The sequence below is a fragment of the Macaca fascicularis genome, chromosome 4 (assembly GCF_037993035.2).
Source record: "Macaca fascicularis isolate 582-1 chromosome 4, T2T-MFA8v1.1".
Taxonomy (NCBI): Eukaryota; Metazoa; Chordata; class Mammalia; order Primates; family Cercopithecidae; genus Macaca; species Macaca fascicularis.
This window is the reverse complement of record NC_088378.1, coordinates 141043028-141064383: the sequence shown is the minus strand read 5'-3', so window position 1 is coordinate 141064383 and position 21356 is coordinate 141043028. Positions and strand designations below refer to the sequence as shown.

Sequence of the window (21356 nt, the reverse complement as noted above, 5' to 3'; positions counted from 1 at the left end):
TTAAGACAGGGTCTTATTTTGTTGCCCAGACTGGAGTGCAGTGGGGTACAATGCTGGCTCATTGCAGCCTCGATCTACTGGGCCGAAGCAATCCTTCTGCCCCAGCCTCCTGAGTGGCTGGGACTACAGGCTTGGACAACCTCGACCTGTTGATTTTTTTATTTTTAGTAGAGATGGGGTCTTGCTATGTTACCCAGGCTGGTCTTGAATTCCTGTCCTCAAGCGATCCTCCCGCCTCTGCCTCCCAGTGTCAGGATTAAAGGCGTGAGCCACCACACCCAACTTTCAACTCCCAGCCTGCGCCCTGGCACTCTCTCGGGCTCTGCACATCCCAGCTGTCTGGAATCACTCCTACACCACCATGTTCTTCAGGAACCCAGGTGCTTCACCCCCTCTCCAAAGACCTCTGGCACTGTGCCTTCACGGGGAGCCAGTCACCCTCTCAGCTCCTCAAATTTATTGAATGTGTGTGTGGAGCTATCCCTCAATGCATCAACAGCCATAAGCACACTGGCCAGCTGCTCCCTGATGCCCTCCCCCTGACCCATCCAGAACCCTAGGCATTCCCATCCAGATACTGGCCAAATCCAGCCACCCCATCTGCCTGGCACCATCTGCCCAGCCTGCCAAGTTTCACCCCATCTTCAAGAGTAGACTGCCAGACTGGGCCTCCGTGTGTATCCCTTCCACCCCTTTTCCAGAATCATACTCTGAAGTCTCCTCATCTAACAGACTGAGGAGTTGGCCCCTACTTCCCCTCAAGGGACCAGGCTTTGGACTGACTGGGCCTCAGTTTCCCAACCTTTGCCCAAACAGAGGGATCTGACACCCGCTTGGGGCCCCCTCCACTATAGAACCTGCACATCAGGTTCCTTGCTCCCCTCTCAACCAAAACTCAGACATCTAATACCACAGCAGGCCCCGTTCTCCCTCCCCCACCTCCCTGGCCCAGGCCTCCAGCCCTAGGCCCTGGGTGGGGAAAACCAAGGAGTAGGGAGAAAAAAATATCTGACTTCAGGTTCAAAGAAGCCTGGGAGGGACTGGGGGAAGGGGGCAGGACAATGGCCTTGGCTGGACAATCCCGGTCCCCAGAGGGGGCAGCTCTAACCCTAAACAAGTGCTCAACCCTTGAATGGGCCTGGATGGCTCCCCTGGGGACTACTTCCTGCTCCCCAACCCCCAGTCCCAATCCCCTCACACAGAATCCCCTTCAGAGACGCTAAAAGGAGCTCCAGCAACCCCCCTCTACAATCCCCTCAAAGACTGAGCCTCAGACGGGCACCAAGGGCCCCCCACAGGGACCTAGGTATCTAGTTCCTCCTTCCTCTGGGGGACTCAGGCATCCAGCTTCATTGTGCATCCCTCCCCCAGCCCCCAGATTGAGGGATGTGCTTTGTTTAGTGGGGCTGGCTGGCAGAAAGATGGAGAGGAGGTGGAGAGTGATTTGTGGAGGGGTGCAGGAAGGCTGCCCTAAGCTCCCCCTCAGGGTCTGTTTTTCTGGGCCTGGCCTGAGTATCCTGAGGCTCATGCTGCTGGCCTAGTGCTTGATTCTGTTTGCAAGAGAATAGCCAACGGAATGCCTGTCTGTGAGAGATGATGTTTGTCTGTCTGCTCCCAAAACTTGATCGCAGTGGAGGGCCTGGGGTAAGTCTGGAGGCTCCAGAGGGGGCTCTGGGCCAGGGATCCCCGCAGCTTCGAAGGCCAGTAGGCCAGGTCTGGACTGGGCACGCTGCCCTCTGTCGATTTAAGTAAGGCTTTTCATTGCAGGCTCCAGGCTTAGCCCTGCCTGGGCTTGTCTGCTGGGGTCATTGGCTCTGCCTTCTGAGGGGTTGGGTGTCCTGTGGCCAGCTGTCTTAATCTTGGTAGCATCCGTGAGTCTTTTAAGCCTTTTCCCCCACTCTGTCATGTTGCCTTTGTTCATGTGCCCATCTCCTGTCTGTGTAGACTTTCTGAGCCTAATTGTATGCGTGCATTTCAATACCTGCCACAGATCTGCCTAAAGGTCTTCAAGGCAGTGCGGTTGGAGCTGTGTTCACTTCTCAGCCTTTAACTGCCCAAAAGGCAGGTAGATTACGGGTCCTGGTGGGGGTGGGAGGAACAAGCTTTGGAACAGGAGGAGGCCCCTCCCCAGCCATCTCAGTCCCCAGGACAGAACCATCACGGCACCTTTGTCATGCATCTCTCTGCTGTCTGCCAAGAAGACGGCCTCCCAGAGGAGGGGGAGGGGCAGGCCTGGGATTTGGCTGGAATCTCCACACCAGTGTTTCTCAGCTTGCCATCCTACAGGTTCCCCAAAAGCGCTCTCCCCAAGCCAGTCCAGAGAGTCCCTGCTGCCCATTTTCCTAGTGGTTCCTAAAACACCTTCCACAGTTTCCCCACTCAACACCACCCTCTTGTTTTTAGATTACAATTTGTACTGTGGGTGGTGTATTTCTGGCTTGGGCAAGAGGCCCATTCCCGAGAGGGATGCAGACAAGGGGTGGGTGCCTGGGTCCCTGGCTGCCTTGTGGCTGGATATGAGCCAGGTCAGGGGTCAGCCTCCTGCATGCCTAGAGTTCTAGCCGGCCCCCTCCTGGGGTGCTCAGGGTTGATGGGAGGTTGAGGCATGCTTTCCTTCCGTCTCACTGTCCTGTTATGCCTGAAGGGTAGGTGGCTTCACTTCAGCCAAGGTCAGCTCTCCCAGGCCCGGACCAGTGCTGGGGACCACCGTTGGGCCTGGAGGAGACTGGAAACCAGGCTGAGTCATCAGAACTGGTCCCATGATTGCCTGGGTCTTAGAAAGTCACCATAAAAAGATACTTCACATACACCTTTATTATGACAGTACAATGTCAAGACTCTTCACAGAGCACTGCCAGGGGACCCAGGTGAGGCCCACCTCTCCCCACCAGGTGTGGCGGCTGGCATGGCTGGATGGGGAGAGGTGAGATGAGCAGCCTTGCTGCTGTCAGCCCAGTCTTCCCGCTGTCAGCCCAGTCTTCCCTTCCCCTCACTGGAAGATGGGGTGCTGTTTGGTTGAAAAAACAGCTGAAAAAACTCAGTTGGGACCAATAGAGACTTGCTCTCGACCAGGTCTAGGAAACCACTTATTTTGACTTCTTAGGCCTGTCAATCTGAAGGCAAAAGAAAGGGAAGAAATGGAGGGCTGAGGGTTCAGGCTTGGCCCACCGTGGGAGATGATCTCTCTTAATAGTAATTTAGACAGATTCCTTTGCTCAGTGTGGACCAAGTCCCCTCTTCTCAACGATGGAACCTCTGATCTCCACCATGAGACCTGCAAACTGAGGTCACCTTATCCCAAATCCAGACACTCTTACCTCAAATAGAGGAGTCAACTCTAGTTGTAGCCTATAGGGAGTCAGAGGTGAGAGAAAGAGGAGTGGGGAGGATTGGTTAGGAACAAACTAGGAGGTGTGGACCAGGTTCTAAGTCCTGGCTCTGACTCCCTGGCTAATGGCACCTCCCCCTCCTGTGCCTCAGTTTCCTCACCTAGTAAAGAGGATTTGGACTAAATGAACTCTAAATTTCCTTCCAACTCAGACATAAAATTGCTGCCCCACTCTCATATGCCCTCCCATCTACCCACCCCACTTACTTCACATGGGAATGTAGACTTCTCTCAGCATACCTGTGAAGAGAAATGGGGGTAGGAAAGCTGGAAGTGGTGTTCAATGAGAAGTTGGCACAGGCCTCCCTGTACCCCGCCACCTACCTCCAAGCAGCCTTCCTGGGGAATCTGGCAGGTTTTCCCCTGAAGTTTGATCAAGAGATATAGGAGGAAGCCAGGAGCAGTGGCTCATGCCTATAATCCCAGCACTTTGGGAGGCTGAGGTGGGCGGATCACTTCAGGTCAGCAGTTCGAGACCAGCCTAGCCAACATGGTGAAACCCTGTCTCTACTAAAAATACAAGAAAAAATGGTGGTTTTTGTTTGTTTGTTTGTTTGTTTTGCATGTGGTGGTGCATGACTGTAATCCCGGCTACTCAGGAGGCTGAGATACAAGAATCACTTTAACCTGGGCAGCAGAGGTTATAGTGAGCTGAGATCGAGCCACTGCACTCAGCAACTGCACTGCCTGGGCAATAGGATGAGACTCTATCTCAAAAAAAAAAAGAAAAAGTAAAAAAGAGAGAGAGATAGGAGGAGTTTGAGAGCCCAGTTTTGATTTGGTTTTCATTGCTTGGGTGTTTATAAGAAACATACCTGGGCACGGTGGCTCATGCCTGTAATCCCAGCACTTTGGGAGGCCGAGGCGGGCGGATCACAAGGTCAGGAGTTCGAGACCAGGCTGGCCAACATGCTGAAACCCCGTCTCTACTAAAAATACAAAAATTAGCCAGGTGTGATGGTGGGCACCTGTAATCCCAGCTACTTGGAAGGTTGAGGCAGAAGAATTGCTTGAACCGGGAGGCGGAGGTTGCAGTGAGCCGAAATCGCATCATTGCACTCCAGCCTGGGCAACAACAGCGAAACTCCATCTCAAAAAAAAAAAAAGAAGAAAGAAACATACTTCAGGAGGTAAAACTTCTCATGGGTAAGATGGGGGAGGAAGGAGAGGGAGAGAGAGAGACAAAGACAGAGAGAGATGGAGAGAATGTATACGTATATTGGGAGAAGGCAACATAAGTCAGCTAGAGAGGAAACAGGACCCCTAACCCACTCCCCTCTCTTCATATTCCCTAGGCTGCTCTTCTTGAAATTTCTTTTCTCAAGCCCCAGCCTCCCAGAGAGACTGATGTCCAGTGATGCTTAAGGTTGCTTCCAGCTCTGATATTCTGAGCATACCTGCTGTCCTGCCCTTTCTCCACTTCTTCCAGAGGAAGGCACCGGCAGCTCCCGCAACAACCACTGCGGAAGCCAGAAGCCCACAGAAGATCCAGACTGGGGGGTGCTTCATGTGGGGAGGCTCTGAAAGGCAAGAGGGTATGTGGGTCTCTGTGAGACCAGCCGGGCTCCCTACCTTTGCTACATGCCTCCAAACCCCAGTTGCTCATCTGAGGTTACACAAAGACTCAGCATCAGCCCGGTGCGTCACCAGACAGGAGAACCTATGTTCACGTCAAAGGGATCGCAGCGGACTGCTGACTCTGAGCAGTGCCATGCCCCAGGGGGTAAGTGGCTTAGGGTTCCAGGGACTCGGGGGCTGGGGCAGGCCATCCCTCAGCTAAGTTAGCTGGACACTGGAGGATAGAGGTCAAGGGCCTAGCATATTGGGATGGCTCCTCTCCAGGGGCTTTGCAGAGAGTCCCATGCACCAAGGGGAGTAGTGGGACAGGGAAAAGTGGTGGCAAAGACCTCCTAGACAAACTGGCTGCCTCTGGTCTTATCAAGCTGCCACACATCCTCCACACCAGGACTTCAGGCACCATTCCACTGTGGTCCATGGTGACTGTAGGTGATGCCCCACCCTGAGAGCCCTTGGGTGCTCAGCCCTGGGTCAGAACTTGAACACCAAGTGGGAAAAGGGCTGACCAAGCACGGGAAAGGAAAGGCAAGCAGAGTGGCTAGGACGGTCAGCAACAGAGCTGTGTTCATTGAGGACATGGGTATTGGAGTTTTGAGGGCTGGCTGAGGGGCCTGCACTCCATCCCTCCCACAGTGCCCTCAGCTCCTCCACCTTCCCCGCACTGACCAGTCCGCAACTATCAACTACCTACGGTGGGCCGTGGTCCCACCCCAGCTTTCAGGTATTTCCAGAGAGGGTAGATGCAGCCCGAGGTCAGGAAGGATTGTTTCCTTCCCTTCTCCCCTTCTGCAGCTCTGCTTGGTTCTGGCTGGCCTTTGCTGGAGTTGAAAGACTCGAGTGTGCTAAGAAGGAAGTCCTGGCCGTCATAGTTGTAGTGCCAGTGTCCCCAGCTGCTCTGGTTCCTCAACAACTCACAGACCACTGTGGTCTGGAGGGTGTGTGACTCTGAAAAGTCAAAACCCCAGAACTCCAAAGTTACAAGAGGGCAAAACGGTGGCTCTCTCCACCTCCACTCCTACCTCCTCCCAAAATGCCTGAAATTCCCTTCTCTGATAAACCCTCACTCATTCCCCAAGACAAATCTTCTCTGTCATCCACATCCCCACTGAAGTCACGCTGCATCGACCCTCCCTCCCCTGCAGCAAGCGGCTCCCTCCCATGTACCCAGCATGCCCTGTTCAGCCACACATACCCACCCGCCCTCCTGAAGGCCCAGCACAGACAGCACTGTGTTTAAATCCCCGATCTACATGCCAGCTACTGGCTATATGCCCATGGCAAATGTAACAGAATCTCTCCAGGCCTTGCTTTCTTTTTTTTTTTTTTTTTTGAGACGGAGTCTCGCTGTGTCTCCCAGGCTGGAGTGCAGTGGCGTGATCTCGGCTCACTGCAAGCTCCGCCTCCAGGGTTCACGCCATTCTCCCGCCTCAGCCTCCCAAGTAGCTGAGACTACAGGCGCCCGCTACCTCGCCCGGCTAGTTTTTTGTATTTTTAGTAGAGACGGGGTTTCACCATGTTAGCCAGGACAGTCTCGATCTCCTGACCTCGTGATCCACCCGCCTCGGCCTCCCAAAGTGCTGGGATTACAGGCTTGAGCCACCGCGCCCGGCCAGGCCTTGCTTTCTTCATTTGGCAACTGGACATAAGCATAGTCTCTACCACACAAGTAAGAATTACATGAGATAATCCTTGCCAGTGTTAATGTAGGACCTAACAATAAGAAATCAAGAACTAGTAGCTGCTATTGTAAGGTATATTATTGGTAACAGCAAAATGAACAGCACTTACTAGGCTTAAATGTTTGCTTGATGAAAAAAAAATGATATTGGTTAGAAATATATTTTGCTCGCCGGGCGCGGTGGCTCACGCCTGTAATCCCAGCACTTTGGGAGGCCGAGGTGGGTGGATCACCTGAGGTCGGGAGTTCGAGACCAGCCTGACCAACATGGAGAAACCCCGTCTCTATTAAAGATATAAAATTAGCTGGGCGTGGTGGCACATGCCTATAATCCCAGCTACTATGGAGGCTGAGGCAGGAGAATTGCTTGAACCTGGGAGGCAGAGGTTGCGGTGAGCCGAGATCGTGCCATTGCACTCCAGCTTGGGCAACGAGAGTGAAACTCCGTCTCAAAAAAAAAAAAAAATATATATATATATATATATTTTGCTCAGGTCACCAGGGTTCTTATTAACTACTGGTGGTGGCAGGAGGTGAATGTCAGAAAAAGGCCAGTTTTTCTCATTTCCTGGATTTGAGAAAGATGGATAAGATTTTTTCACCTGGCCGGGTGCGGTGGCTCACACCTGTAATCCCAGCACTTTGGGAGGCCCAGGCGGGCAGATCACGAAGTCAGGAGTTTGAGACCAACCTGGCCAACATGGTGAAACCCCATCTTTACTAAAAATACAAAAATTAGCCAGGCATGTTGGTGTGCGCCTGTAATCCCAGCTACTTGGGAGGCTGAGGCAGGAGAATCGCTTGAACCTGGGAGGTGAAGTTTGCAGTGGGCCAAGATCGTGCCATTGCACTCCAGCCTGGGCAATAAGACAAAAAAAAAAAAAAAAAACGACTATTTTCACCTGAAGGGAAGGCTTGAGAGCTTAAAGACAGTGGTTTATTTATTTATTTATTTATTTGAGACGGAGTCTTGCTCTGTCGCTCAGCCTGGAGTGCAGTGGTGCTATCTCGGCTCACTGCAAGCTCTGCCTCTGGGTTCATGCCATTATCCTGTCTCAGCCTCCCCAACAGCTGGGACTATAGGTGCACACCGCCACACCCAGGTAATTTGTTGTATTTTTAGTAGAATGGGGTTCCACTGTGTTAGCCAGGATGCTCTCGATCTCCTGACCTTGTGATCTGCCAGCCTCAGCCTCCCAAAGTGCTGGGATTACAGGTGTGAACTACCGTGCCCAGTGACTGTGGGTTATTTCTTAGATACTTATTCCTTGACTGGGGGAAAGGGTGAGGGTCTTATACTTCTGTCCTACTCTTGCTAATACCTAAGACCCAGTCCTTTTGGCACCACTGGGTACATAAAACAAGGTCTGGGTCAGGGATTAATTCCCCCAGGCAGGAGGAGATAGCATCAGGATCTCAGTGAAGCAGGGTGGTATCTGAGTGCCTAGCACAGTGCCCCACGCAGAGCTTAATGCATCTTAGCTAAACAATAACGAATGTAGCTGCACATCTTCAGACCTATATTGAGCTCTTCTCTCTTTCCTGCCTCCTCCTGAGTCCCCAAGCCTAATCACCTTGGCTCTGGTTGTTGTGTGCCATGATACTCCTCAGGATGGTGACAAGGTGCTGGGCTCTGGCCTTCAGTCTGAGAACTAGCTTCTCCCAAGCTCTTAGGTCCCTGGCCTGAGCCCAGGATGTGCGGGGCTCTGCCCCCTGCCCTCCTTGCAGCACCATAAGAAACGGTGGTTATCCAGATGGCCTGAGACTTCATAAGGGGCTTGCCCAGGGCAGGACTGGGAAAGAGCAATGAAGTTGTAGTGCAGAGAGTGGGTTGCTGAGGAAAAGAGAATGATAGGAAAGGGTTATTTTCTAACAGGAGTCTGGCCTGGGAGACACTGCACAGGGTGCCTATGTGGTGAGGCTGTGTGACTATTTTTTAGGGCACCAAAGGAGTGGGTAAGGGGAATGCGGACTGAACAATGGGAAGGGAACCTCTTGTCTCCCTGCAGGGTCTCATCTAGACTCATTGTTTTAAATAGTAATGACTCCCAAATCTCTACATCCCTGCTCTTCACATCGGTATATCCAATTAACTAACTACCTGTTGGTCATCTGCACCTAAGGTTCCATATGGCCTCAAATCTGACACATCCAAAACTGAGTATTTCCTCTTGGCCCTGGCCATGGAACAACCTGCCTCTCATCCTATACCCCTGCTGGGTGGCATCATCCTCTCACCCGCCTGCTTACTCAAGCCAGAACTGGGTTGAGGTGTGGGCAACTACCTCAATGTAGCCTCCTGGTACAACAGCATGAAGCAATCTGAGAGGTCATGGAACAAAAAGGCTCATGGACCAAATTTAAATACTCAAATAACATGGTTTATTAAATAAATGTAAAACACATTCTGAGAAGCAGGAGCCAAGTGCTGGGTTGGGTCAACACACGGGAGAGGGTGCAAGTTGGGTGGAATGATCACACCAGCTGAACTGTGGGTCATGCAGTGTGCATACCCATCACATTGAGACTTCATGAATCCTGAGTGCCTCACGTCTCACGTATTTAGGGTACTGTGAATATTTAGTGCCTACTCAGTCCTTCTGTCCCTTTCAATCTCTGTACACACGAATATGTTGTACTATCTACAGATGACTAATTTAGTTATCTATGTGTAACACTTCTTTTGAGTCCCCTCCAGCCTGTTTGTTTTCCTGTCTTCTACAACAGAATTGGATATTCCCAAACAGTCGGCATATCTGGTGTTTATCCTAGACTGCTGTCTCCCTTCACACCCCCTAGTTTCAAACAGTCACCAAGCCCTGCTGATTTTTAACTTCCTGTTTCTTGAATCTGGACATTCCTCTACCTCCACCAAACCAGCCCATAGTATAGTTTGCTTGGATTATAGCCAGAGTCTTTCTAACTGGTCTCTCTCCCTCCAGTCTTAAGCATCTAAAATCTGTCCTCCTTGATATAATCAGAATGATCTATCCAGAAATACATATCAGACCGCATACCTCTCTGCTCCTCCTCTAAGGATTCCCCTTTTGTCCTCAGGATAGTTTCCAAGCTCCTTAGCAAGCTAAACAAGGACGCTTGAAGGCTGCTGTCTCCACCCTCATCACACCCTGCCTTCACCTGACCCACTTGGAACAGGAAGGTTGGAGCACTTCTGTACTCCTCCTGCAGTTCCACCTCCCAGTGCCTTCCTGAGATGGTCCACTGGAGGGAAGACCCATCCTTCCCTTCTCCAAACACCACTTAATCCCTTTCATTAAACCCTTACCCTGGCCTCAAACCATCTACCACGCTGCTCTACTCCTTTATTTCAGAGATGGCTCTGACTTTCACTCAGAGGTGGTGGGCTAACCCTGACACTCACCCTACCACTTGTCTATGGCTGTGCTTCCCTCTTGGGGGCCATCTCTTTTCCTGTTCAGAGCTGATTCCTCTAACTCCCTTGATCCCTTGGTTATTCCCTCTATTCAGCAGGAAAGTCCTGAAAACCAGCTCCTGACAGAGGTAAAAGGGTACAGTGCAGTGCTCTCCAAGCTCCCAGGAGCCTGAGAATCACCTGGGTTGTTTCTCAGGCCTTTTCCCTTAAGAGCCTGACTCAGAAGGGTTGGGTCCAAAATTATTTGCGTATATACGTACGTACGTATGTATGTATGTATGTATGTATGTATGTATGTATGTATGTATTTAGACAGAGTCTTGGTCTGTCACTCAGGCTGGAGTAATTTTGTATTTTTAGTAGAGGCAGGTTTCACCATGTTGGCCAGGCTGGTCTCGAACTCCTGACTCCTGACCTCAGGTGATCTGCCTGCCTAATTTTTTTTTCTTTTTGAGACAGAGTTTTGCTCTCGTTGCCCAGGCTGGAGTGCAATGGCGCAATCTTGGCTCACCAAAACCTCTGTCCCCTGGTTCAAGCGATTCTCCTGCCTCAGCCTCCCAAGTAGCTGGGATTACAGGCATGCGCCACCACACCCAGCTAATTTTGTATTTTTAGTAGAGAGGGGGTTTCTCCATGTTGGTCAGACTGTCTTGAACTCCTGACCTCAGGTGATCCACCCACCTCTGTAGGCATGTGCTACCACACCCAATTAATTTTTATATTTTTTGTAGAGTGGGGTTTTGCCATATTGTCCAGGGTGGTCTCAAACTCCTGGGTTCAGGCAATCCACCCACTTCAGCCTCCCCAAAGTGCTGGAATTACAGGTGTGAGCCACTGTGCCCAGCCTATTTTTTTTTTTTTTTGTTTTGAGACAGAGTCTCGTTCTGTCGCCAGGTTGGAGTGCAATGGCGTGATCTCAGCTCACTGCAACCTCCACTTCCCAGGTTCAAGTGATTCTCCTGCCTCAGCCTCCCGAGTAGCTGGGATTACAGGCACGTGCCACCACACCTGGCTACTTGTTGTATTTTTAGTAGAGATGGGGTTTCGCCATGTTGGCCAGGCTGGTCTTGAACTCTTGACCTCGGGTGATCCACCCTCCTCGGCCTCCCAAAGTGCTGGAATTAACAGACATGAGCCACCGTGACCAGCCCTATATTTTGTTTTTCAAAAATGGGGTCTTGGCCGGGCACGGTGGCTCACGCCTATAATCTCAGCACTTTGGGAGGCCAAGGCGAGTGGATCACGAGGTCGAGTTCCAGACCAGTCTGGACAACACAGTAAATCTCGTCTCTACTAAGGATACAAAATTTAGCCAGGCGTGGTGGCACGCACCTCTCATCCCAGCTACTCAGGAGGCTGATGCAGGATAATCACTTAAACTTGGGAGGAGGAGGTGGCAGTGAGCCGAGATCAGGATACTGAACTCCAGCCTGGGCAACAGAGTGAGATTCCGTCTTGAAGAAAAAAAACAAAAAAACACAAAAATTAACTGGATTGAACCCGGGAGGCGAGGTGGTAGTGAGCTGAGATTGCGCCATTGCACTCCAACCTGGGCGACAAGACTGAAACTCCGTCTCAAAAAAATAAATAAATAAATAAAATACAAACATTAGCTGGGCGTGGTGGTGTGTGCCTGTAATCTCAGCTATTTGGGAGGCTGAGGCAGGAGAATCGCTTGAACCTGGCAGGCAGAGGTTGCTGTGACTCTAGCCTGGGAGACAGAGTGAAATTCCATTTCAAAAACAGAACAAAACAAAAGATGGGGTCTTGCTTGCTATGTTGCCCATGCTGGAATGCAGAGGCACAATCATGGCTCACTGCAGCCTGGAACTCCTGGGATCAAGTGATCTTCCCACCTCAGCCTCTTGAGTAGCTGGAACTGCAGGGACGTTCTACCATACCCAGCTCAAGAGACGGAGTCTGGCTCTGTCACCAGGCTGGAGTGCAGTGGGGCAATCTCGGCTCACTGCAACCTCTGCCTCCTAGGTTCAAGTGATTCCCCTGCCTCAGCCTCCCAAGTAGCTAGGATTACAGACATGCACCACTACCCCCAGCTAATATCTGTATATTTGGTAGAGATGGGGTTTTACCATGTTGGCCAGGATGCCTTTGATCTCTTGAGCTCATGATCCGCCCGCCTCGGCCTGCCAAAGTGCTGGGATTACAGGCGTGAGCCACCGTACCGGTCTTTTTTTTTTTTTTGAAACGGAGTCTTGCTCTGTTGCCCAGGCTGCAGTGCAGTGGTGCCATCTCGGCTCACTGCAACTTCCTTCTCCTGGGTTAAAGCCATTCTCATGCCTTAGCCTCCCAAGTACTTGAGATTACAGGCACCGGCCACCGCACCCGGATAATTGTTTTGGATTTTTCTTTTCTTTTTTTTTTTTTTTTTTGAGACGGAATCTCGCTCTGTTGCCCAGGCTGGAGTGCAGTGGCCGGATCTCAGCTCACTGCAAGCTCCGCCTCCCGGGTTCATGCCATTCTCCTGCCTCAGCCTCCCGAGTAGCTGGGACTACAGGCGCCCGCCACCTCGCCCGGCTAGTTTTTTGTATTTTTTAGTAGAGATGGGGTTTCACCGTGTTAGCCAGGATGGTCTCGATCTCCTGACTTCGTGATCCACCCGTCTCGGCCTCCCAAAGTGCTGAGATTACAGGCTTGAGCCACCACCCCCGGCCTGTTTTGGATTTTTCGTAGAGATGGGAGATGGGGTTTCACCATGTTGGCCACGTTGGTTTCAAACTCCTGACTTCAAGTGTTCTGCCCGCCTCGGCCTCCCAAAGTGCTAGGATTACAGGCGTGAGCCACCTCGTCCATTGAAGAATCTGTATTTTTTTTTTTGGAGACAGTCATGCTGTGTCGCCCAGGCTGGAGTACGGTGTTGCAATCTCGGCTCACTGCAACCTCTGCCTCCAGGGTTCAAGCGATTCTCCTACCTTAGCCTCCCGAATAGCTGGGACTAGAGGCGCGTGACATTACGGCCTGGCAAATTTTTTGTATTTTTAGTACAGACAGGGTTTCACAGTGTTAGCCAGGATGGTCTGGATCTCCTGACCTGGTGATCTGCCCGCCTGGGCCCCTGAAAGTGCTGGGATTACAGGTGCGCACCACCACATCCGGCTGATTTATATATTTTTAGTAGAGTCGGGGTTTCACCATGTTGGCCAGGCTGGTCTGGAATTCCTGACCTCAGGTGATCCGCCTGCTTCAGCCTCCCAAAGTGCTGGGATTACAGGCGTGAGTGACCAGGCCCGGCCAAGAATCTGATTTTTTGTTTGTTTGTTTGGTTTGGTTTGGTTTTTTTGAGAGGGAGTTTCGGTCTTGTTACCCAGGCTGTAGTGCAATGGCGCGATCTCAGCTCACCACAACCTCCGCCTCCCGGGTTCAAGCGATTCTCCTGCCTCAGCCTCCTGAGTAGCTGGTATTACAGGCATGCACCACCACGCCCAGCTAATTTTTTTGTATTTTTAGTAGAGACAGGGTTTCTCCACATTGGTCAGGCTGGTCTCGAATTCCCCACCTCAGGTAATCTGCCCTCCTCGGCCTCCTAAAAGTGTTGGGATTATAGGCGTGAGTGACCGTGCCTGGCCAATAATCTACTTTTAACAAGCACCTCAGATGATTCTTTTAAGACATACTACCTTGGACAAGGTTTTCACTCTTTGGGCCTCACGTTCTTCATATATGAGAAAATTACCAATCTCAGAGGATTAGAGGTCATACCAAAAAACACACCTGGTAGTTACGCTAAACTATATATATATATTTTGTTGTTGTTTGTCTGTTTTGAGATGGAGTCTCACTCTGCTGCCCAGGCTACAGTGCAGTGGTGGGATCTTGGCTCATTGCAACCTCCGCCTACCGGGTTCACACCATTCTCCTACTGCAGCCTCCCGAGTAGCTGGGACTACATGCGCCCGCCACCGCGCCTGGCTAATTTTTTGTATTTTTAGTAGAGACCAGGTTTCACCGTGTTAGCCAGGATGGTCTCGATCTTCTAACCTCATGATCCTCCAGCTTCGGCCTCCCAAAGTCTAGTACAGGCGTGAGCCACCACGCCTGGCCACGTTAAAATGTATTTTTAAGTCCGGGTTAAAAACCGCGACGAGGCGAAACCCCATCTCTACTAAAAAAATACAAAACTTAGCTGGGCGTGGTGGTGCATGCCTGTAATCCCAGCCACTCAGGAAGCTGAGACAGGAGAATCGCTAGAACCCGGGAGGCGGAGGTTGTAGTGAGCCGAGATTGTGCCACAGAACTCCAGCCTGGCGACAGAATGAAACTCCGTCTCCAAATATATATATATATACACACACACACACACACACACATATGTGTGTATATATGTATATTTTTAACAAACATAGCTGCTATCATTGGCTCCTTTTCTCTTTTTTTTTTTTTTTTTTTTGAGACAGGGTCTCACTCTGTCACCCACGTTGAAGTGCAGTGGCACAATCATGAGGCCCACTGCAACCTCTGCCTCCCAGGCTCAAATGATCCTCCCACCTCAGCCTCCAGAGTAACTGGGACTACAGGCGTGCACCACCACGCCTGGCTAATTTTTTTGTATTTTCTGTATTGACAGGTTTTCGTCATGTTCCCCAGGCTGGTCTCCAACTCCTGCACTCAAGCAATCCTTGGCCCAGCTCGGCCTCCCAAAGTCCTAGGATTATGGGCATAAGGACCTCCTACAGCCAAGTTTAATCTTCAAGTGTGAGACATGGGACAATTACTTACCAGAGACAACCAGTTTCAGAGGAAGCCCTACCTACCCGCTAAGCCTGACTTTATCGTGCAAGCTCCATCGCCCCAGACCTCCCTGGGCTCCAAAAAGCGCTCCCAAGGGGCCTCATAAAGGCCACAGTTTGGGGAAGGTTATGGCTCAGGGGAAGGGGGGAGGTGCTACATAATTAAGTCCCCCTACGACTCAGCACCCGCGTAAGGCATCGTCAGGACTCCAGTGGTGGTGGTGGTGGCACCCGGCCTTAGTCTCCCCGGAGGGCTGGACTCTCGCTGCCAGGCTGCAGGGGTCAGACGTTATCGGGGAGGGGGTCACTTAGCAGGTATGGAGGGCGGAGCAGAGTCCCGCACTCACTGGCTTGACTTCCGGAACGAACCGTCACCAGCAAGGACAGCAGTAGGACGAGGTGGGGTGCAAGAGGGCGGGCGGCCGGGATTGGTGCTTCTCGCTCAGGTCCAGGTCCCCTGCCACTAGTCCCGTGGATATCACAGGCGGTGCTTCCAGCCAGTGCTCCCAGCCAGCGTAGTCCGGCCCAGCTCCCAGCGAACATACCGGGAGGCTCCCATTGGACCGGAGCTGCTATGGAGGCGGGACTTTACCTTTTTCTTGAATCCCATTGGGTTAAATCCAGTCCGACCAAGCGTCTCTCCTCAGCAGTGGGAGGGGTGATTGGGCTCACCCATACTTAAGAATTTGGGGTTTGAGATCCGACTCGGTGGCTCAGGCCTGTAATCCCAGCACTTTGTGGGGGCCGAAGCGGGCAGATCACCTGAGGTCAGGAGTAGGAGACCAGCCTGGCCAACAAGGAGAAACCCCGGCACGCACCTGTAATCCCAGCTACTCGGCAGGCTGAGGCAGGAGAATCTCTTGAATCCGGGAGGCGGAGCTTGCAGAGAGCAGATATAGCTAGAGCCACTGCACTCCAGCCTGGCGACAGAGTGAGACTCCGTCTCAAAAAAAAAAAAGGAGAATTTGAGATTTAAGTTGTCTCTCCTTGGTCGCTGTGGAGTCAAGTGTTTTTATGTTCAGACATCTTCCTGCCCATTTTTAAAATTTATTTATTTATTTATTTTCATTTTTATTTTATTTTATTTATTTTATTTTATTTCTCTCTGTCGGCCAGGCTGGAATGCAGTGGTGCGATCTCAGGTCACTGCAACCTCCGCCTCCTGGGTTCAAGCGATTCTCCTGCCTCAGCCTCCCAAGTAACTGGTATTACAGGTGGTGCCACCACGTCCAGCTAATTTTTTTTTTTTTGTTTTTTTGTTTTTTTGTTTTTTTTTGAGACGGAGTCTCCCTTTGTCACCCAGGCTGGAGTGCAGTGGCACCATCTCGGCTCACTGCAAGCTCCGCCTCCTGGGTTCACGCCATTCTCCTGCCTCAGCCTCCGAGTAGCTGGGACTACAGGCACGCACCACCACGCCCGGCTAATTTTTGTATTTTTAGTAGAGACGGGGTTTCACCGTGTTAGCCAGGATGGTCTCGATCTCCTGACCTCGTGATCCGTCCTCCTCGGACTCCCAAAGTGCTGGGATTACAAGCGTGAGCCACTGCGCCCCGCAGTAATTTACTTCTATAACAAACCTGCTCACTTAAAAGCTTTTTGGCCGGGGCAGTGGCTCACACCTGTAATCCCAGCACTTTGGGAGGCCGAGGTGGGCGGATCACCTGAGGTCAGGAATTAGAGACCAGCCTGGCCAACATGGTGAAACCCCAACTCTACTAAAAATACAAATATTAGCCGGGCATGGTGGCACGCATCTGTAGTCCCAGCTACTTGGGAGGCTGAGGCAAGGGAATGACTTGAACCTGGGAGGGGGAGGTTGCAGTGAGCCAAGATTGCGCCACTGCACTCCAGCCTGGGTGGCAGAGCAAGACAATGTCTAAAAAAAAAAAAGCAAAAAGTTTTAAAAAGAAAATAGTGGAAAGGTAGAGACTCTAGAAGAGGGAGAAGGCCTAAGGCAATTTCTCTTCCTCTCTTCCCCACCATTCTTTCAGCACTGTGGGGAGAGGGAGAGTATGGGGTACAGGGTAGATGAGAGTAGACAATTGTGATTATTTGAGGAGGGTTTTTGGGTTAGGGAATGAGCTGCTTACTGATGTTATTTATTTATTTATTTTTTTGAGACAGAGTCTCACTGTGTCGCCTAGGCTGGAGTGAGATCTCGGCTCACTGCAACCTCTGCCTCCCGGGTTCAAGTGATTCTCCTGCCTCAGCCTCACAAGTAGCTAGGACTGCAGGCAGGCACCACCATGCCTGGCTAATTTTTTGTATTTTTAGTAGAGATGGGGATTTCACCATGTTGGCGCAGCTGATCTCAAACTTCTTTTTTCTTATTTTTTTTTGTTTGAGACGGAGTCTCACTCTGTCGCCCAGGCTGGAGTGCAGTGGTGTGATACTGGCTCACTGCAAGCTCCGCCTCCCGGGTTCATGCCATTCTCCTGCCTCAGCCTCCTGAGTAGCTGGGACTACAGGCGCCCACCACAACGCCCCGCTAATTTTTTTTTTTTTTTTTTTTTTTTTTGGTATTTTTAGTAGAGACGGGGTTTCACCGTGTTAGCCAGGATGGTTTCAATCTCCTGACCTCGTGATCCACCCGCCTTGGCCTTCCAAAGTGCTGGGATTACAGGCATGAGCCACTGCTCCCAGTCTGCTGATCTCAAATTTCAGACCTCAGGTGATCCCCCCACCTCGGCCTCCCAGAGTGCTGGGATTACAGGCGTGAGCCCCTCGCCTGGCCAAAAAACTTTTATATTAAGTTCGGGGTACATGAGCAGGTTTGTTATAGAGGTAAATTGCCTGTCACAGCGGTTTAGTGTACAGATTTGTTAATCACCTTGTAATTCTTTCCACCATTTATTTACCTTTCTCCACAGCAGCCTATTCACTTAACAATAAACTGAGTGCCCATTATGTGCCAAGAACTGGAGATAAGGATATGAGTAAGGAATCTTACTTATCTCCAGTTTTTGTAGCATATACTCATTCTGTTTCTCTTTCCTTCGTCCTAGTTTGAGTGCCCAGCAGGTGTTTCAAGTCACTGATTATATATCCACTCTGTGAAAGTTGTTTGTGCAGCCTGCATACCTACCTTCCTTTGGAACTTTGGTATTCTTTTTTTTTTTTTTTGAGACAGAGTCTTGCTCTGTCGCCCAGGCTACAGTTCAGTGGTGTGATCTCGGCTCACTGCAACCTCCGCCTCCCGCGATTCTTCTGCCTCAGCCTCCCGAGCATCTGGGATTACAGGCGCCTGCCACCGTGCCTGGCTAATTTTTATATTTTCAGTAGAAATGGGGTTTCACCATCTTGGCCAGGCTGGTATCGAACTCCTGACCTCATGATCCACCCACTTTGGCCTCCCAAAGTGTTGGGATTACAGGCGTGAGCCACCATGCCGGGCCATGAACTTCAGTATTCTATAGATAGTATTTGATAGATCCAAAGGGAGTAGATTAGGGGTCCAGAGAGTGTCCCGAAGCTTAAAAGAAAAATGATTTGGCTGGGTGTGGTGGCAGGCACCAGGTGTGGTGGTACGTGCCTGTAGTCCCAGCTACTGGGGAGGCTGAGACGGGAGAATCCTTTGAGCAGTGAGCTATGATCATGCCACTGCATTCCAGTCTGGGCAAGAGAGCGAGGCCCTGTCTCCATTAAAAAAAAAAGAAGATACATAAACTGAGAAATCCATTGTGTTCTAATTTACTTAACCAGCCCCTTATTAATGAATTTGAATGTTTGCTTGTTTCATTTTTGCCTTTACAATGTTGTGACAGATGTCTTCATACATTATCTTGCCTCTAATTATTGCTCTCTCTCTCTTTTTTTTTTTTCCTGAGACAGAATCTCACTCTGTTGCCCAGGCTTGACTTGGCTGACTGCACCCTTCACCTCCTGAGGGGTGCGCCACTATGCCCTGCTAATTTTTTTTTTTTTTTCGAGACAGTTTTGCTCTGTCGCCCAGGCTAGACTGCAGTGGTGTGATTTCGGCTCACTGCAACCTCCACCTCTAAGGTTCAAGTGATTCTCCTGCCTCAGCCTCCCCAGGAGCTGGGACTACAGGCACATGCTACTATGCCTGGCTAATTTTTTATATTTTTAGTAGAGATGGAGTTTTACTGTGTTAGCCAGGATGGTCTCGATCTCCTGACCTCGTAGTCCACCTGCCTCAGCCTCCCAAAATACTGGGAATACAGGCGTGAGTCACCACACCTGGCCAATTTTTTGTATTTTTAGTAAAGATGAGGTTGCACCATGTTGGCCAGGCTGGTCTTAAACTCCTGACCTCAGGTGATCCTCCCACCTTGGCCTCCTAAAGTGTTGAGATTACAGGTGTGAGCCACTACGCCTGGCCCAATTATCTTACTTATTATTATTATTATTTTTGGGATGGAGTTTTGCTCTTGTTGCCCAGGCTGAAGTGCAATGGTGCAATCTCAGCTCACTGCAACCTCCGCCTCCCTGGTTCAAGTGATTCTCCTGCCTCAGCCTCCTGAGTAGCTGGGATTACAAGCCCCCACCACCACCCTTGGCTAATTTTGTGTTTTTAGCAGAGACAGGGTTTCTCCATGTGGGCCAGGCTGGTCTCAAAGTCCTGACCTCAGGTAATTTGCCTGTCTCGGTCTCCCAAAGTGCTGGGATTACAGGTGTGAGCAACCACACCCGGCTACTTTTTATGATTAATATTAAAATATTTTTATTTAATTATTTATTTTCTTTATTATTGTCATTTTTACTTTAAGTCTCAGGATACATGTGCAGAATGTGCAGGTTTGTTACATAGGTATACATGTGCCATGGTGATTTGCTACACCTATCAACCTGCCATCTAGGTTTTAAGCCCCACGTGCATTAGGTATTTGTCCTAATGCTCTCCCTCCCTTTTTCCCCAACCCTATTTTATTTTTTTGAGACAGAGTCTCTCTCTATTGCCCAGGCTGGAGCGCAATGGTGCGATCTCAGCTCACTGCAACTTCCACCTCCCAGGGTCAAGCGATTCTCCTCCCTCAGCCTCTGGTGTAGCTGGGATTATAGGTGCCTGCCACCATGCCTGGCTAATTTTTGTATTCGTTGGCCAGGCTGGTCTCGAACTCCTGACCTTGTAATCCACATGCCTCGGCCTCCCAAAGTGCTGGGATTACAGGCCTAAGCCACCACACCTGACCAAGACAGAGACTTTTAACCTTTTGAACCTTTGAATTTTGAACCAAGTGAAAACATAAAATAAAAGGTAATTCCAAGGAGAAAAAAACAAAACAAAAAAAACTCATAGTGAAAACTTAAGGAAAAAAAACTCACCCTCATAGAATTCTCTTACCTTCATTAAGAGAAAACAAAAGTTGTCTAAAAAATATCAATCTTTTTTTTTTTTTGAGATGCAGTCTTGCTCTGTTGCCCAGGCTGGAGTGCAGTGGTGCGATCTCAGCTCACCTGCAACCTCTGCCTTAAGGGCTTAAGCGATTATCCTGCCTCAGCTTCCTGAGTAGCTGGGACTACAGTTGCGTGCCACGATGCCCAGCTAATTTTTGTATTTCTAGTAGATATGGGGTTGCACCATGTTGACCAGGCTGGTCTTGAACTGTGATCCACCTTGGTCCACCCTGGACCTCCCAAATTTCTGGCATTACAGGCGTGAGCCACTGCTCCCAGCCAAAGCCCAACCTTTATAAGGGATTCTTTTTTTTTTTTTTTTTTCCAGATGGAGTTTTGCTCTTGTTGCCCAGGCTGGAGTGCAATGATGCAATCTCTGCTCACTGCAGCCTCCGCCTCCCAGGTTCAAGCGATTCTCCTGCCTCAGCCTCCCCAGTAGCTGAGATTACTGGCACATGCCACCACACCCAGCTAATTTTTAGTAGAGATGGGGTTTCACCATGTTGGCCAGGCTGGTCTCAAACTCCTGACCTCAGATGATCCACCCTCCTCGGCCTCCCAAAGTGCTGTGATTGCAGGTGTCAGCCACCACGCCTGGCCTTTACACGGGATTCTAATGGTCTAATGCGACAGTTGTGGCTTTAGTGAGCTCAGGATGCCCTCTGGTGTCCATGTGGGCTCAAGGATGTGATATTTTGAAAAACACTTGTAATTCGGGGGGACACGTAATTGAAGCCATTTGCCAACTTTTCAAGATTCTCATTCGTTTTTATTTTGTTTTGTTTTGTTTTTGGAGACAGAGTCTCACTGTGTTGCCCTGGCTGGAGTGCAGTAGTGCGATCTTGACTCACCTCCGCCTCCCTGGTTCAAGCAATTCTCTGCCTCAGCCTCTAGAGTAGCTGGGACTACAGGTGCCTGCCACCATGCCCGACCAGTTTTTGTATTTTTTGTAGAGGCGGGGTTTTACCATGTTGGCCAAGGTGGTCTGGAACTCCTGGCCTCAAGTGATTCATCAGCCTTCGTCTCCCAAAGTGCTGGGATTACAGGCATGAGCCACCACGCCCGGCCTTTTTATTTTATTTTATTTTTTTTGAAACAGAGTGTCACTCTTTTGCCCAGGCTGGAGTGTTGGTGGCCTGATTTCTGCTCACTGTAACCTCCACCTCCCTGGCTCAAGCGATTCTCCCACCTCAGCCTCCCAAGTGGCTGGGATTA

The 21356-nt window shown here is 50.4% G+C and overlaps 2 long non-coding RNA genes across 3 annotated transcripts; one reads left to right on the top strand and one right to left on the bottom strand.

Annotated features, from left to right (window-relative positions):
- Positions 1 to 837: 837 nt before the first annotated feature.
- Positions 838 to 15137, top strand: LOC135970658 (uncharacterized). The gene is made up of 3 exons (XR_010586458.1): positions 838 to 1644; positions 4684 to 5111; positions 14621 to 15137. It is a non-coding gene; the product is annotated as an uncharacterized lncRNA (long non-coding RNA).
- Positions 2797 to 15324, bottom strand: LOC102145522 (uncharacterized). Of its 2 annotated transcripts, none has more exons than XR_010586457.1 (4): positions 15131 to 15324; positions 3713 to 4908; positions 3596 to 3628; positions 2797 to 3348 (listed from the first exon to the last, which is right to left on the bottom strand). It is a non-coding gene; the product is annotated as an uncharacterized lncRNA (long non-coding RNA). The 2 variants fall into 2 exon arrangements; XR_012434481.1 differs by lacking the exon at positions 15131 to 15324 and having other exon boundaries at positions 2797 to 3113; positions 3318 to 3348; positions 3713 to 4688.
- Positions 15325 to 21356: the final 6032 nt, after the last annotated feature.